The sequence below is a fragment of the Myotis lucifugus genome, unplaced genomic scaffold, assembly GCF_000147115.1.
Source record: "Myotis lucifugus unplaced genomic scaffold, Myoluc2.0 scaffold_46, whole genome shotgun sequence".
NCBI lineage: Eukaryota > Metazoa > Chordata > Mammalia > Chiroptera > Vespertilionidae > Myotis > Myotis lucifugus.
The window spans coordinates 5,672,029-5,687,220 of NW_005871094.1; the positions used below are offsets into that span (position 1 = coordinate 5,672,029).

Below are 15,192 nucleotides of genomic sequence, written 5' to 3' on the forward strand. Positions count from 1 at the left end.
AAAGTACTTTTGCAGAGCACTTTGCATATCACGAGTACTCAATAGGTGAGAAGGTATTATCACCACTAGAACCTCCAGGTAAACAACGCTCTTTTAATCCACACTTTTGGATATAATCATTTCATCTACTAAAAATTCTGTATAATATCCTGTTCCATGTTCCACGGTATTACATACACGGATCCCATGAAAACCTCTGTCCAGTGTCAGGATTGAGCAACATGTCTGTAATCTTTCAAACCAGCTACAGGATCTTGGGCAAGTCACATCTCTGGCCTCAGCTCAGCTTCAGTGTAAAGGGAATAATAATAGTCAGAGTCTGGGGTGAGGATCACAGGCTGTAGGGCATATGGGGGACATGGAGGATGAGTGTAGTTTGGAAGGATTTACGTGAACCCATGCTGCCTCCTGTTGATACCAACTCTGTTTTCCTAAGTAAATTAAGCTTGTCAGTGTGGGTTCTGGAACCCTTTTCCTTTTCTAATAATAGGTATATTCATCTAATTCCAGCCATATGATACTGCTCCTCCTCATAGCATGTCTCTGATAATATCTGGAAACTCTTTTTGTACCACAGGATGTAGTTTATATGGATCAGAAGGTTTGAAACTCATTTAAAAATGAGAAGTTCTCTCTTCTCCCTCCTCATTCACCTTGGGCTTCCTTTTTGACTTAAATTTCTTTTTTATCCTGACTTAAAGAGCAACATTTGTTTATTGAGTGGATTTAAAATATTCAAAACTCACCAAAAAGAACATGAATTGTAATGCCACTACCAAGATATCATCATTATTAATGTGTCTCTGTGTAACTGTCCAGTCTTCTTTCTGAGCAAATATATTTAATAATAAATGACCAACATTTTCTGCTGTCAGGACACTTTCCCATAATCTGCTTTTTACTGGATGAATAAATTTCATCATCGGTATTCATTATAATTTATGCAATACTTCCCTTTGGACACTTATAGTAGGTTATCTCCAAGTGTTCAATATTGTAAAGAATAGTATACTAAGTATTCTTTTACATTACATTTTGTGAGTAATTCTGGTTTGTTTCCTTAAGATAAAGCCTTAAAATGAAGTTACCATGTTAAATAGTTTACACATGTTAAGGTTTTTTATATACAATGCCAATTGCTCTCCAGAATGCATGATCAATTTAAATGCCAAGATTATATGAGGGTGCTTATTCCCAGCATCTTTACCCATGCAAGATATCATTTTAAATTTCCTGACATTTTGCTAGGCACAAAGACTTTTGGTTTTATTTTAATTTGCATTTATTTAATTACTAGTAAGACTGGACCTTTTTCATTTTAATCAAATCCCTTTTTCTCTTTTTGCCTTTTCATGTTTTTACCCATTCTTCTTTTGAGATGTCTTTTTCTTAGAAGCCTTTAAGCTCTCTTTATATATTAAGGACACTATTACATATATATTTTTATGATCTAGAATATCTCCTTTAGCTTTTTATTTTGTTTGTGGTAGTGATTCCCTGATTGGCTTAGCCTGGACCTCATGCCCTACCTCCTGAGATAAAGGAGGAGTCTGCTTTCCCAGAGCTACACGACTAGCTGGGTAAGGAAATGCATAGGAGAAGACAACTAAGGTAAATGTTATATCTTTAAATATCAAGATAATTGTTTTTAATAGAAAATGACAAATACTCAGCCATTTGAAAACTCATTTATTTTACCACTATTAACATGGTAGAAACTAGAGTTAAAATCATGAAAAGACATAGTCCCTCCTTAGGTACTAATCTCTTTATATTCAAGCTACATAGGGGCCACCTGAGTATACCAGTTTCTAAAGGTCTAATCAAATGTGGTTGGAACATTTTTCTCATGGCCTACTGATCTTTAGGTTCTCTAAATTCCTTTTTTCTTTTTAATCCTCCCCTGAGAATACGTTTTCATTGATTTTAGAGAGGAAGGGAGACAGAGAAACAATGATGTGAGAGAGAAACATCCATCAGGTTGCCTCCCGTATGTGCCCTGATCAGGGATCAAACCCGCAACCTTTTGGTGTATGGAACGACACTCCAATCATCTGAGCCACCCGGCCAGGGCTAAATTCCTTCTTTAACATAGGTTTCAGAGATCCAGTAGGCTTAGACCACACTTCTCCTCTCCCCTGAATTTATTCTGGTAAAGTCTCTATCTTTTGGCTACTTTGTTCTCTGGTTACTTATTTGGACTTTTTTTTTTTTTTAACTGAGAATCTTACTTACCACTTTGTCACTTGGCAATGTTTTTTCCTGGTTTGTGACCCCAGACCCATATCCTGATTTAAACATATTCTCAGAGGAGCCCTCCCTGGGTCAACTGGAGCTAACCAAGGTGGACCCTGGAGCCCTGGGGCTTTAAGTCAATCACCGCAGTGATTCAGAAGAGGCAAGGCCCAGTCATATCCACATACCACATGTTAGTCAAGTTCAAAATGTTCTGCCTCGCCCACGCCATTATCCACTGACCCCTCTTCAATATTGTTCCTGAGTATCTTCGTAGCAGTTATTTTATCCTTCCCTGCATCTTGGCCATGCCTGGTTTTTTTCAACACACATTCCCTCTCTCTATCTGCTATTCATGGAACATTTGTGTGCCCCCCCCCCCCTTCATATGTTGAACTCTAATTCCAATACGATGATATTTGTGGGTGGGGCTTTGGGGAGTTAATTAGGTGGAGCCCCCATGAACGGGATTAGTACCCTTATAAGAAGCCACACCGGAGACATGATCTCTGTCTTCATGTATGGATGCAGCAAGAAGGTCCTTTTCTGCAAACCCGGAAGTGGGCTCCCAGCAGACACTGAATCTGCTGGCACCGTGGTGGTGAACTCCCCAGCCTCCGGAACTATGAGAAGTAAACATTTTGGTTTAAGTCACCCAGTCTATGGTATTTGTTATGGCAGCTCAAACTGACTAAGACACCTTCCCCATGCCTTCTGTGACAGTGACTTGGCTTCTGTAAGTCAGCCATGGTCTCTTCGTTACCCTTCCTTAGAGGTTTTGACCACAGTATTCCTTTCCTGTTTCAGTCCTGTCTCTAGCATCTGCAACTCTTCCATTCTTCAGTAGTGCTCATCCACCCTTTTCTGCTCCCTCCATGGGCATCACACTTCTGACTATGGCCTCCAAATTCCTTTCTGACTCTTTCTTACCTTTGGTGGCCCCTGGCAGCACTGCCACTTTTAGGACACAAAGTGGGATTAATACTAGAAGAGCTGAGTGAAAAGAATTCCATATACCCTCTATTCTAAAGACGCTATATAATAAAAGGGTAATATGCAAATTGTCCCCTCGACCAGGTTCCGCCAGAGTTCGACCAGGGGGCAGGGCCAGCCTGCCAACCGCATGGGTACCCTCCCCCCCCAGCCGGCCCAGGCAGCAGGACCTCACCCGGGCACGAATTTGTGCACTGGACCTCTAGTTATTATATAATGCACCACCATTTAATTACTATTTTTAGAGCCCTCCTCTCCACAAATACTACCACATAACTCTCAAGCATATCTATTGAAGATATTCTCTGGCCCAGGCCAGTTTGGCTCAGTGGATAGAGCGTCGGCCTGTGGACTGAAGGGTCTCTGGTTCAATTCCAGTCAAGAGCACATGCCCAGGTTGTGGGCTCAATCCCCAATAGAGGGAGTGCAGGAGGTAGCCGATCAATGATTCTCTCTCATCATTGATGTTTCTATTTCTCTCTCCCTCTTCCTTCCTTTCTGAAATCAATAAAAATATATTTTTAAAAAAGATATTTTTTTTATTTTAAAACTATAAAAAATATGAGGGGAAAAGTTTGATCCTTAGAATCTAGAAAATGCTATAATGGAATGGTTCTGGTTTTCAGTTAATGATTAACATTCAATAGCACTACCCCATCTTCATAATATTCTTACTATACTCGTAAGCAAAAACAAACACACAAAAACCCATGAATTATCTTCAGTACTTTCCATAGATCCTAGCTGTCTCTTGATGTTAGCCCTCTGGCATTCTTTTCACAGATTTGAGCCCTTCTTTTGAGGTTTGTTTTATACCCTAACTGCTACCTTTCGTACATATCCTTTAAAAATTCAAGCTTGGCCCTGGTCATGTGACTCTATTAGAGCATTGTCCCATACACCAAAAAGGTGGCATGTTCAATTCCCAATCAGGGCACATACCTAGGTTGCTGGATCAATCCCCAATTGGGGCACTTATGGAGGCAACCGATACACGTTTCTCTCCCACATTTCTCTCTCTCTCTCTTTCTCTCTCTCTCTCAAATAATTGTAAACATATCCTCGGGTGAGGATAAAATAAATAAATAAAAATACGAACTTATCAGAACACTTCTTGAGCAGCCACATTGATCTTTACCAGATGCTCCCTATTCTTCATGGAAATTACTGGCTTTATAAGAATTTAAGTTTTAAGTCATTTTACTCCTTTTGAGAGCACTTTCCTAGTTTCTGGCCAGATAGAGCCTCATGTCCATAGTTTGTCTTAACTTATTCAAGTCTTCCTTGGGTCATATTGGAAAGTACAGAATTGCCTCTCTGGCTATAACCAATTCAAGGATGCCGTGGTCATTTAATTTAAGTTGTTTGTCACTTGTACCTCACCAACACATTCTTCTTAGCTGGCTAGAATTAAGCACAGAAGAGTTGTACCTATTCAAAGAGTAATTAGTTTATTTTTATTTATTTTTAATATATTTTATTGCTTTTTAGAGTGGGTTCCTTGGAAGGGAGAGGGAGAAAGAGAAAAACATCAATGTGAGAGTGAAACATCAATCAGCCGCCTCCTGCACATCCCCTATTGGGAATTGAGCCGCAACCCAAGCATGCATCTCGACCAGGAACCCAACTGCCAACCCTGTGGTGTACAGGGCAAGGCCCAACCAACAGAGACACATCACCCAGAGCTAAGCAATTAGTTTAAATTGAAGTCATGCTAACTTTATTTGATGCTCATTTTCCACAGAATGAGTTTGTCCGTAGATGTTAAAGTTCTCCATTACCTCTAAATTGTGGCCCTGTGCCAATAATTTTGTCATTTGAATTGGGAAAGCATTCCTGACGTTGCCATAACAGGATCACAAGTCTTGCTAGGACTAGTTGACAACACATGGCCAGTGGTTGAGAGCATGAGCCAGGACTGGTGTGAGGAGTACTCCCAGGGCAGGGGTCGTGAATACAGAAGCTGGCTTGGATTAAGGCAGCCAAGCTGTACAAGGCTTGATATCTCACACCAAGATCAAGTTCAGGAAGTCTTTAATACTGAACAATCCAGTATGAAGGGTAAGCCACCTGTGTAACATAGTTTAAGCGGATTACAACAGGGGTGTGGGCAGTAGCACACAACCCTCTGGGGAAGAGGACTGGTTAGAGATAAGCTAAATAAGATGTCAGAGTCATGCTGAAGTAGGCCAGGGTTCAGGACAGGGTCCCAAATCTACCGGGAGGGACTGTCATACAAGGCAGAATGACCAGAGACTGAAGTGTGGAGGTCAAGGTGGAAACCCAGAATTGGATAAACATAGGCGCGGGAGGCATAGTAGCAGGGAGCTACAGGTGCCTGAGGCTCACAGCTACCTGACTGGAAGGAAGCAAAGATGCTGGGGTTTGTACTGATGATACACTTTCTCCCCATTAGAACTGGCAGTTAAGTACTGGGGATGTTGGAGAGCCAGACCTACAAGTGTAGCTCCTTGGACAATCCAGCAGCTGGTTACTAGGAAAGCAAAGGCAAGACAACTGTCTGGCTGCCTGATGTATGTTCCTGTGACCATGTCACTTCTGCTTTTACTTTCACCCCAACCTTCTCTACCAGGCATCAATCCTCAGGTTTGTGTTCTTAAGTTTTTGACTCACAAGGTCACTCTGCTTTGCCTTTGATCGTGTATGCTTCTTTTGAACAAATTATATACCTCCATGTTGGTTAATACAACAACAGCTCCCATGTACTGATGACTTACCATGTACTGGGTACCACGCTAGCTGATAGGCACGGTCTCATTTAATCCCTACAACCTCATTGAGAAATAGGTTTTTTATCCCCATTCTAAAAATCGGAAACTGAAGCTTATATGGTCACACATCTGGGACACAAAAGAGCTCAGATTTAAACGTAGTTTTGTTTAACAGCCTATCTGTTGCTTACGTGACTACAATTACATTGTGCTACATCCAAACAATTCTCACTGCCACCTATCAGCCTCTAGATTTCTTTCTTTCTTTCTATCTATCTATCTATCTATCTATCTATCTATCATCTATCTATCTATCATCATCTATCCTCTTTTAGCTCTAACTCTGTAACACTCAGTACTGCACTATTAAAGAGGTAGCATTAATGAGTACTTATTGAAGGAATTTAATGCAGTTTTTAAATGTTATTAAAACTCCTAAGTCCTCTCTTGGTGTGGGTATTTATAAAGTCAAGTAGTAAGAATTTTTCAGTTTGCTCTGTAAAAATACTACATTCCTGCACATTCATTCATCACAAGGAGAGAAGGAGCAAAGTGTTATATAATACTGAACTGAGGAGATATACTTTATTTCCAGATAGGTCAGATGTGGAAAAATGTGTTTATATGTTCAAATAAACTTGAGAAGTTAAAATAAAGAGGTTTATAGGGGTGGGCAGTTGTTCGTATGGAAAAAGACATGCAGGTTATGATTATTATAATGACTTTATTAACGCTGTGTTTCGCATACTCACAACTGTAAACCTACTTTTGCCAATCCCTGAATATGAACAGGTTATTTTCTTCACAAGTTATGATTCTGAACATCTTTCTCATGACATGATCTTTATGTTTGCTAAATCACTACTGTCCACTGGCCAAATCCAACCCACCCCATATTTCTGTATGGCCTAAGAGCTAAGAATGATTTTCAAATTTTTAAGTAGCTAAAAAAGATCAAAAGAAGACTAATATTTCAGACATGTGAGAGATACATGAAATGCAAGTCTCGGTGCCCATAAATAAAGTTTTAATTGGAACACAGCCATGCTCATTCATTTACTCATTGTCTGTGACTGCATTCACACTACAGTGGCGAGTTGAGTAGCTGGGCCACAGAGCCTAAAAAATTTCCCATCTGGCCCTTTCCATAACACTTCTGCTAACCCTTGCTCTAACTACATAATACAGGATGTCATAACATTTTCAATATTGTTTGAACGACATCTATTATTTTAGTTTCAAATTCAAGGACACTGCACCAAAAGGTCATGACATCTCTGTGGCTATGCAGGTTTCCATGTTCCCAGGACAGGGTAGGAACCTTTTCTCCTTTGGAATCCTGTCCATTCTCTCCTAACAGCTCCTCTCTGCAGAAACAGTAACAGATTGAGAAGCTGGAGGTTTCTCTAAGAGGTGATACCTCTCTCCCTGCCAAGAGCCATCCTTTCCTTTGATGGGAAGCTAGGGCTGGGCATCCTGGTGAGGGGTGACAGTTATTACAGAACTGTAGTGGCACCAGAATGGATCCTCCAGGCTCCATCAACTGATTCAAGGTGGTAGGATAGAGTCAGATAGATGAGAAAAGCCAATTGCTCTTTTTGTCATCACTCAGAACCTAAATAAAGACAAAAATGACTCAGAATGACCAGACCCAGGTGAAAGCGACTCATCAAGATGTTTTCGGGGGGCATTTAACATCGCAACGGTATGGCACTGTGAGAGCTCAATCAATGTGTCGTCACAGAGTAAAATCGGGGAGCAGAACCTCCCTGCTTTTCTAAGATCAGGTTTGATTTGCAGCAAAGTTCAAGGGAATATGTCTTATTTATTTTTTGAGGCCCAAAGGTGCATTCTGCTATCTTTCAGTATCTCTGCCTGTCTGTCTCTCGGTGTCATTGTCTCTCTTTTCAATTTAATGAAATTTTAGTGATTATTTATTATGTGTGAGACACAGGGCAAGCCCCGAGGATACAAAAATAAATAAAATAATCCCAACTCTCGGGAAGCTTAGGGTTTATGAGAGAAACAAGTTATAATGACCTTCTTGGACATTTTGGCAACATTTAACATGATCCTCTTTAACGTATTGTTCTCTTGGTTTCTTTGGCCCCGTAATTTCCTGGTTTTATTTTTCTGGTTTCTGATTCTCAGTCTCCATTGCCAGCTCTTTCCTTTTATCCAATCCCTAAATGAGCAGAACTTAGTCCCGAGCCTGCTATTCTTTTGATTCTATCTTCCCTCTTTAAGCAATCTTCTCCCAAATTTATACACCCAGTTCTAGCAGCTCTTCTGACTTAAGGCCTGTATCCTAAGTCTGCAGTAGACATCACCACTTTCTGTTTGCCAGGCTGGGAAGAGGGTGAACATTGTCAATAGGAGTGAAAGTTGGTACAACCTCTGTGGAGGGCAATCCGGCAGTATGTATCACATTTTTAAATGTACAAAGCCTTTGACCTAGCAATTCTACTTTTATATATTTATCCAATAGGTACATTCACACATGTATTGAAGGATGACTCTTTTAGGCTCTTCACTGACAGATGTTAGAAGAGTCATCCTGGGAACTCTGTTATTGTCTCAGGATTCTCCATCTTGGTGACTGACACCTGTGCTCATGCCTCTGATCTTGGAGGAATTCTCAAGTCAACCATGACACGACCTCCCTCTCCATTTAAATGGACACGTTTTTAAAAATAACTCTTAACACTCATCAGTTCTCTTCCTGTACATGCCACCACCCTAGTCCGGGAAACCAGCATCTCTGACTTGAGTTGCTGAAATACCTTCTCAGCTGGTCTCCCCACATCTGCTCTTGCCCGGCTCTATTTTCTCTTCTCACAGATGTTTCTCAGGCCAAGAAAAAAAAAGTTAATAGTCTTTAAAAAGAAATACAATACTAAAAAAATACATGTTGTTCTTCATCTTCTATTTTTAATGTAGCAATGGATCGTGAAGATCTTTTCAGATCAGTACACAATTTTTAAACAGCTGCCTACCTTTCACTTATATAACTGTACCCTAATTTATTTAACCACATCTCTACTGATAGACATGTAGGTTGTTTTCCGTCTTTAGCATAAATAGTCAGTGAAGACCCTAGAAGAGTCATCCTTCAATAGATGTGTGAATGTATCTATTGGATAAATATATAAAAGTGGAATTGCTAGGTCAAAGGCTTTGTACATTTAAAATTTTGATAAATACTGCTAGGTTGCCCTCCACAGAGGTTTCACTCCTACTGACAATGTTCACCCTCTTCCCAGCCTGGCAAACAAAGTATGCTATTAAACTTTTTGTTGTTGTTGTTAATTCTCACCTGAGGATATTTTTTTCTATTGCTTTTTAGAGAGAGTAGAAGGAAAGGAGGGAGGGAGAGAAACATTGATGTGAGAGAGAAACATCAACTGGTTGCCTCCTGCACGTGCCCAGAGCCTCTAACAGGGTCAAGAAGCAAACCTACAACTCAGGTATGTGCCCTTCACTAGGATTCGAACCCACGACTCTTCAAGTGTGCAGGCCGACTGTCTAACCACCGAGCAACACTGGCCAGGGAGCTACTAAACTTTTTTATTTGTGCCAACCTGATATGTAAAATCCACATCTTATTGCATTGTAATTTGTATATCTGTTGTTATGAGAAAGGGTGAGCTTTTTTTTTTTACATATTTAACAGATCCATTTGTATTTCTTTAACTATAATCTGTCAAACTCTTTGCCCAATCTCCCAGGGTTTTCGCTGCTTTTCTTATTAATTTGTAGGAGTGTTTTGGTTTCGTCTTAAGTAATCTAATATCCAGGTTCTTTCAGGTATCCTGATATTTTTTTTTAAGTCACAACTTAGCCATTTTTCCCTAATAAAAAAAAAATCATCAAATGTTAACTCCATTACAGGGGAGCTCACATGAAGTATTCACGTGCAGAGGTTATAAATTGCTTTACAGAAGTCCTGATTTCCTGATAATAGCTTGACAAGACTGCCTAATACCTATCGCTATACTATGTAATTTTTCTAATAGCCCTGTGATGTACATATTATTATTAATCACAATGTGAACCTCAGAGAATATGAATGCCCAATGTCACACAGCTAGTAACTCTCCCACTCCTGGAATCTTAAAAGCCTAGTAATCCATCATCACTGGCCATCCCTCAACCACACCAGGCTCTGATCCTTCATGCCTCTCATTTCTAATAATCAATGTCTCCTCTCTTTTTCCTTCTATAAACATCCAATGAACATTTTTAAGTGCCTAATATGTGCCAGAAATCCTCTTAGGGTTTAAACAATAAAAACAAATAGTAAAAAAGTTTTACTACTCTGAAAAAAGTACATGGGATGGTTGGGAAGGTAGACAGAGAAGGATACGTTAGTGAGGCAGCCAGGACCGGCCTCTTTGAGGAGGTGACATTTAAACAGAGATTAGAATGATCAAAAGACTATTCCAGGAAAAAGGAAATATCTGGGGTGAGTCCTTTAAAATAAGAGCAAATCCAATGTGATTGAGGAGTATCCAAAAGGCCAGTGTGATTGGAGTTGGGGCGGGGGGACAGTGGTGGGAGAGGAGACTGAAGAGGAGTCTGGGATGCCACACAGGGTTTTGTAGGCCAGCAAAGGAGTCTGGATTTTATTCCAAGTGCAATCAGAAGACATGGAGGGATTGTAAAAGGAGAAGAAATAAGATCTGATTTATGTTTTATGCTTTATGTCACTCTGGCTGTGCTGGGGAGTGTAGGAGCAAGAGTGGAAGCAAGAAGACCAATTAAAACGCTATTACAGCAGCCCAGAAGATGGTTCTTATATTAGGGTGGTAGCAGTAGAGATAGAAATAGATAGATTGTGAAAGTGTTTTGGAGGGAGGGTTGAGCTGAATTCCTCATGGATTGGATGTGAGGACTGAGGAAAAGAGAAGAATCATGTACATGTGTTTTTCAACTTGAGCAATTGGTGGATGGTGATGCCATTTAATTTGAAGGAGAGGGCTTCACAGAATAAAAAGTTTGGTATTGCTGTATTATTTCCTTCTTTTCCTATGCAGCCTTAACAGACCATGCTTTTATTCTCTTCCCAATACCTTTATTTCTCCCTTCTACTTGCCCTTTAGCCCTTCTTATCCAGAAGAACTTCCTCTATCTACCTCCTCTACTCCTCAATCCACTGCAATCTGGTTACTACCCCAATAAACTCCTTCTTGCCAAACACAACAATGACCTCCTTGTTACTAAGTCCGAGGACTTTCAGTCCTCATTTTTCTTGACCTTTCTCTAGCATTTAATACTGTTGCCAATTCCTCCCTTGGCTTCTCTGAAACTACTTGTTCCTGGTCCTGCTACCTCTCTGGATGTTCTTCCTTTGTATGCTTGTTTTCTCACCTTTTAAATGTTGTAATTTCCATAAGTTTCCAGAGTAGTTCCTCTTCTCTTTTCATGCTATACCTTTTCTGTTGGGTATGTCATCTACTTTCATAAACCATCACATTATCACATTCTGATGATTCCTGCATAGATCTTTCTCCTGAGTTCTAGACTTCCCTGTTCAATTACATAATAGAAAGCTTCACTTTGATATCCCACGGACACTTCAAACTCAACATGTTCCAAATTAAACTCATTACCTTCCCTCCTAAACCTATGTTTCCCCCTGAAGTCTCCATCTTGGCAAAAGGTACCACTATTCTGCCATTTACCTAAGTCATAAATCTACTTCTATTCCTAATCCTGCAGATAAAATCAATAATAAAATGCAGTTGGTTCTATTATCCTAAATATGTCTTGAATCCTTCTGCTCTCTCCATTTCCATTCTTGCTACCGTAGTTTAGATGTCCATCATTTGCTACCTATAATGCTAATGTCCTAACTAGTCTGTTTGTTTTACAGTGTTAATCACACTAATAAATTCTTCAAACTGTAATGATCTTTCTAAAATGGATATACTCCTTAAAATTTATCAGTGGTTCTCCATCAGCCTTAGGATAAATTGAAACTTCTCAGGAAGACATACAAGACCTTACTGATCTTTCTAGGCGTATCCTTCAGAACTCCTGACGTGCATCCACACAATGTATTAACTGAGCATCTACTGCTTTCCTGGGCACCGTCCTTCCCTCCCAACTCTCTGGGTAACCTTTTTACCTCCAGGACTTCACACATAGTACTTTTTTTTTTTTAACTTGAAATACATTTCTCTTTAACTTGCCCACTTGTCTGTATTACTTCTACTTATCTTTCAGAACTCCTCTTCATCTTCTATGGTTAGGGACCTTGGCTATGGCCAGCCATGGTTGGGTACCCCTCTAAGCTCTCTTGTTGATATCATCTCACTGTTGTGTGATCAACTGTGTACTTATCTGTCTCCTCATTATACTATAAGTTCCTTTGAAGCAGACTATCTTATTTGTCTTTGTATTCCCAGTGTCTAGCATAGTACCTGACACAGAGCAGGCACTCAATAATGAATAAATCAACTGGCAGAGTGGGGTTTCAAAGTTGGGTTTTTTCTCTCTGGCACAAGTCTCACATTTCTTCATGCTGCTTCTTAATATCTTGAATCTGAAAATTTCAAAAATCTGTGCTAGGTATATTTTTGCCTATCAGTATTTAAAATACTGGTGAATAGGTATTAGCTCCATGAGGATTCAGTTGATTATTTATTTCTTGTGTAGCTCTTTTTCATCATTCCACTGTTTTGCTCATCCAAGTATTTTGGGTTAACTAAATCTAACGTGACTTAAAGCCCTTCCCATACAATTTTATATCCTTTCTGTTGCTGCTACAACATCACTACACAAGCAGAGTAAGTACATTGAGAGTAAGATCAATTTCATTTGATTGTCTGAAAACTGACAATGATGTATCAACAGCAACTCATTTCCCATTACAATTTCCTCCAAGGTCACTATGGATAGGTATTACAGTTTCAGTGTCAAAATGTAACATGGCAAAATCCAGCTAAAATTGAAATTCAATATAATCACAGAATTTTGTAAATGGAAGGAAACTTAGACATCTTTGAGGCCAGCACTGTTGTTAAGCTTCCATGAGGAAATTGACAGGAGAAGAAAGGCCTGGACTGGCTCGCCCAAGGTCATCTGGTCTATAGAAATGGGAGCAAATTTCCTAACTTTCAGTCAGCTGACCTTTCCTCAATGCCAAATACATCTTATATTTTCCATCTAAACAAATTATCTACATCAGGACCCACCAAACTGTTTACATAGTGCTTATCTTTATGATATTGCTTTTGTGATATCCTTGTTATAAAGAGGAAGGAACTGGGGGAAAAAGCAAGGGACACAGGGGATTGGTAAGAGACAAATAGTCCTCGGAGTGATGGGCTCCTATTTGTCGTGTAGCCTTTTGATCACACTGTGTTCTCTGAGTCCCAGTGCTAACCCTGTGCTCCCGGGGCCTGGATTCCATTCAATTCTGTGCCTTATTTGGCCTAAATGAGTTCCCCAGCTTCAATGTGTATTTTTTTGGGCTTCATTTTAGAAATATCATCCTAAATCTACTCTCTACTCGAGTTTGTTTTACTTCTAATGCTGAGGAATGAAGATTCTGGGTAAAAGAAAATAAAGATGACGGGTTTTCCTAAGACCTAGGCTTTCCATTTCAAGAATGGGTTCCTCAAATGGAAAACGGGCAGTCTACTTTATTCCTCAAATGATGACATGTTCCACGCAAATTAGTATTTAATTGGACTAATTTGTTTTCACAGAAAGCACGAATTTCTTTCCAAGAGGATCAGTTTGATAATGTTTTACCAGCTAGTGCTAGGAGACCAAATATAGACCAGTTCTGAGAAACAGGAAGTGAACCTGACTGGTCTAGTCTGCTGTCCCTGGCAGTGACGCAAATACAGAAATCAAATTAGGAAAACAAGATACGTGGGTGTGAGGCCATCGACGACCCTGCAGGATGCTACAACACAGGCAGGAACGCTTCTAACCAAACGCCATTCATTGTACTAACACCCTGAGAAATGGGACTGGCGCAGAACACGCTGGTGATTGGAAAGCAGGAGCCCGAGTTCCCTTAGCAACAGCATGTGCTTCGGAGACAGTCATTAGCCTTTCCGTGAATCCCACCAACCCCTTACTTTTCTAAACATATGACTGGCATTAAAATAAAAAAAAAAAAGATGTTTCAGAAAACATTTTAAAATTTCCAGGAGTGAATGGAAAGGAATAAAATAATAATAATAATAATAATAATTAATAAAAGGTTTTCCTGAGAACTGCACTCAGGTAAAAGCAATAATGTCCATATGTGCCCAGCCTGTCCCTACACCCACTGGCTCTCAGTTCTGTGTTTCTGAAGCCCCTCTGGTAAAGGGCAGTGGAGGTGAAATTGTTCAGAGGTGAAGGCCGTCCCCTCATCATGAGCAGGTGAGGAGTGGGGTCGGCAGCTTGTGTGGGGCGGAGGCCGATGGGGATGGAGACGAGGGACCATAAGCGCACAGTCTTGTTCTCCTTTCAGCAGGACAAATGACTCTGGTGGAGGGAGGAGGGTGGTGCAGGGAACGAAGCTGTTCTTCCTATCGATTGTTTAATTGCTCCAGTGGCTGTTTGTCTGAGGCCACTGGCCAAGAGCATTATTATTTTCGTGGCTAAAGTGAGGTTGGGCAGGTTTCCATACCGTTCCCTACTTTTAAACAGGTCAGCTCCTCGCGCTCAGCCAGGCTGTGGGAATAGGGTGCATGTTGACTTTGACTACTCAGCTCTCCCCTGAAGAACCAGTGCTGGTGGGATGATGGGTCTCAAACCCCGAATGATCGCCTCTAGCTCTGTCCTGGGTTGGGGACGCGAAACTCCTCTGGAGCCTGAGTCAACTGCGGGCCGTTATTCGAATGGTAATTATGGCTGCGTTTTCCTGGTCACCCTTATTCTGGCCTAGGTCCCTCTCAGCTGGCCACTGGGCTCCTTCGGTTTGGCCCGGGTGACTCCTAGTTCTCCCCACCTCCCCGCCTAACCCCCCTGCGCGCTCCCTTCCCAAGGCGACCACCTGCGCCGCCCCACTTACCATCTGCCCGCGGGAGGGCCCCCCGAGGTAGCGGAGCCCTCCCTGCTCCAGGGAGGCTCGGGGGAGCTCGGTGTTAGCCTCCAGACCTTAGCTACCGGAGAGATCAGGTTCCTCCCCTCCTCCCCCTCCAGCGCCGGCCGCCCTCTTCCAGCATGACACAGCAGAAATGCAGCGGCTGCAGCGAATAGCAACCATCCGCCCATGAAGCGCCCC

The 15,192-nt window shown here is 41.1% G+C and overlaps 1 protein-coding gene across 1 annotated transcript in view; it reads right to left on the reverse strand.

The window, feature by feature from the left end:
- The window catches only part of MKLN1 (muskelin 1), a 301,088-nt gene extending 286,017 nt beyond the window's left edge, over positions 1-15,071 (reverse strand). Inside the window, exon 1 of the mRNA XM_023753515.1 lies at positions 14,980-15,071. The gene's annotated coding sequence lies outside the window, so the exon portion shown is untranslated. The remainder of the gene's footprint in view (positions 1-14,979) is intronic.
- Between the last annotated feature and the right edge of the window lie 121 nt (positions 15,072-15,192).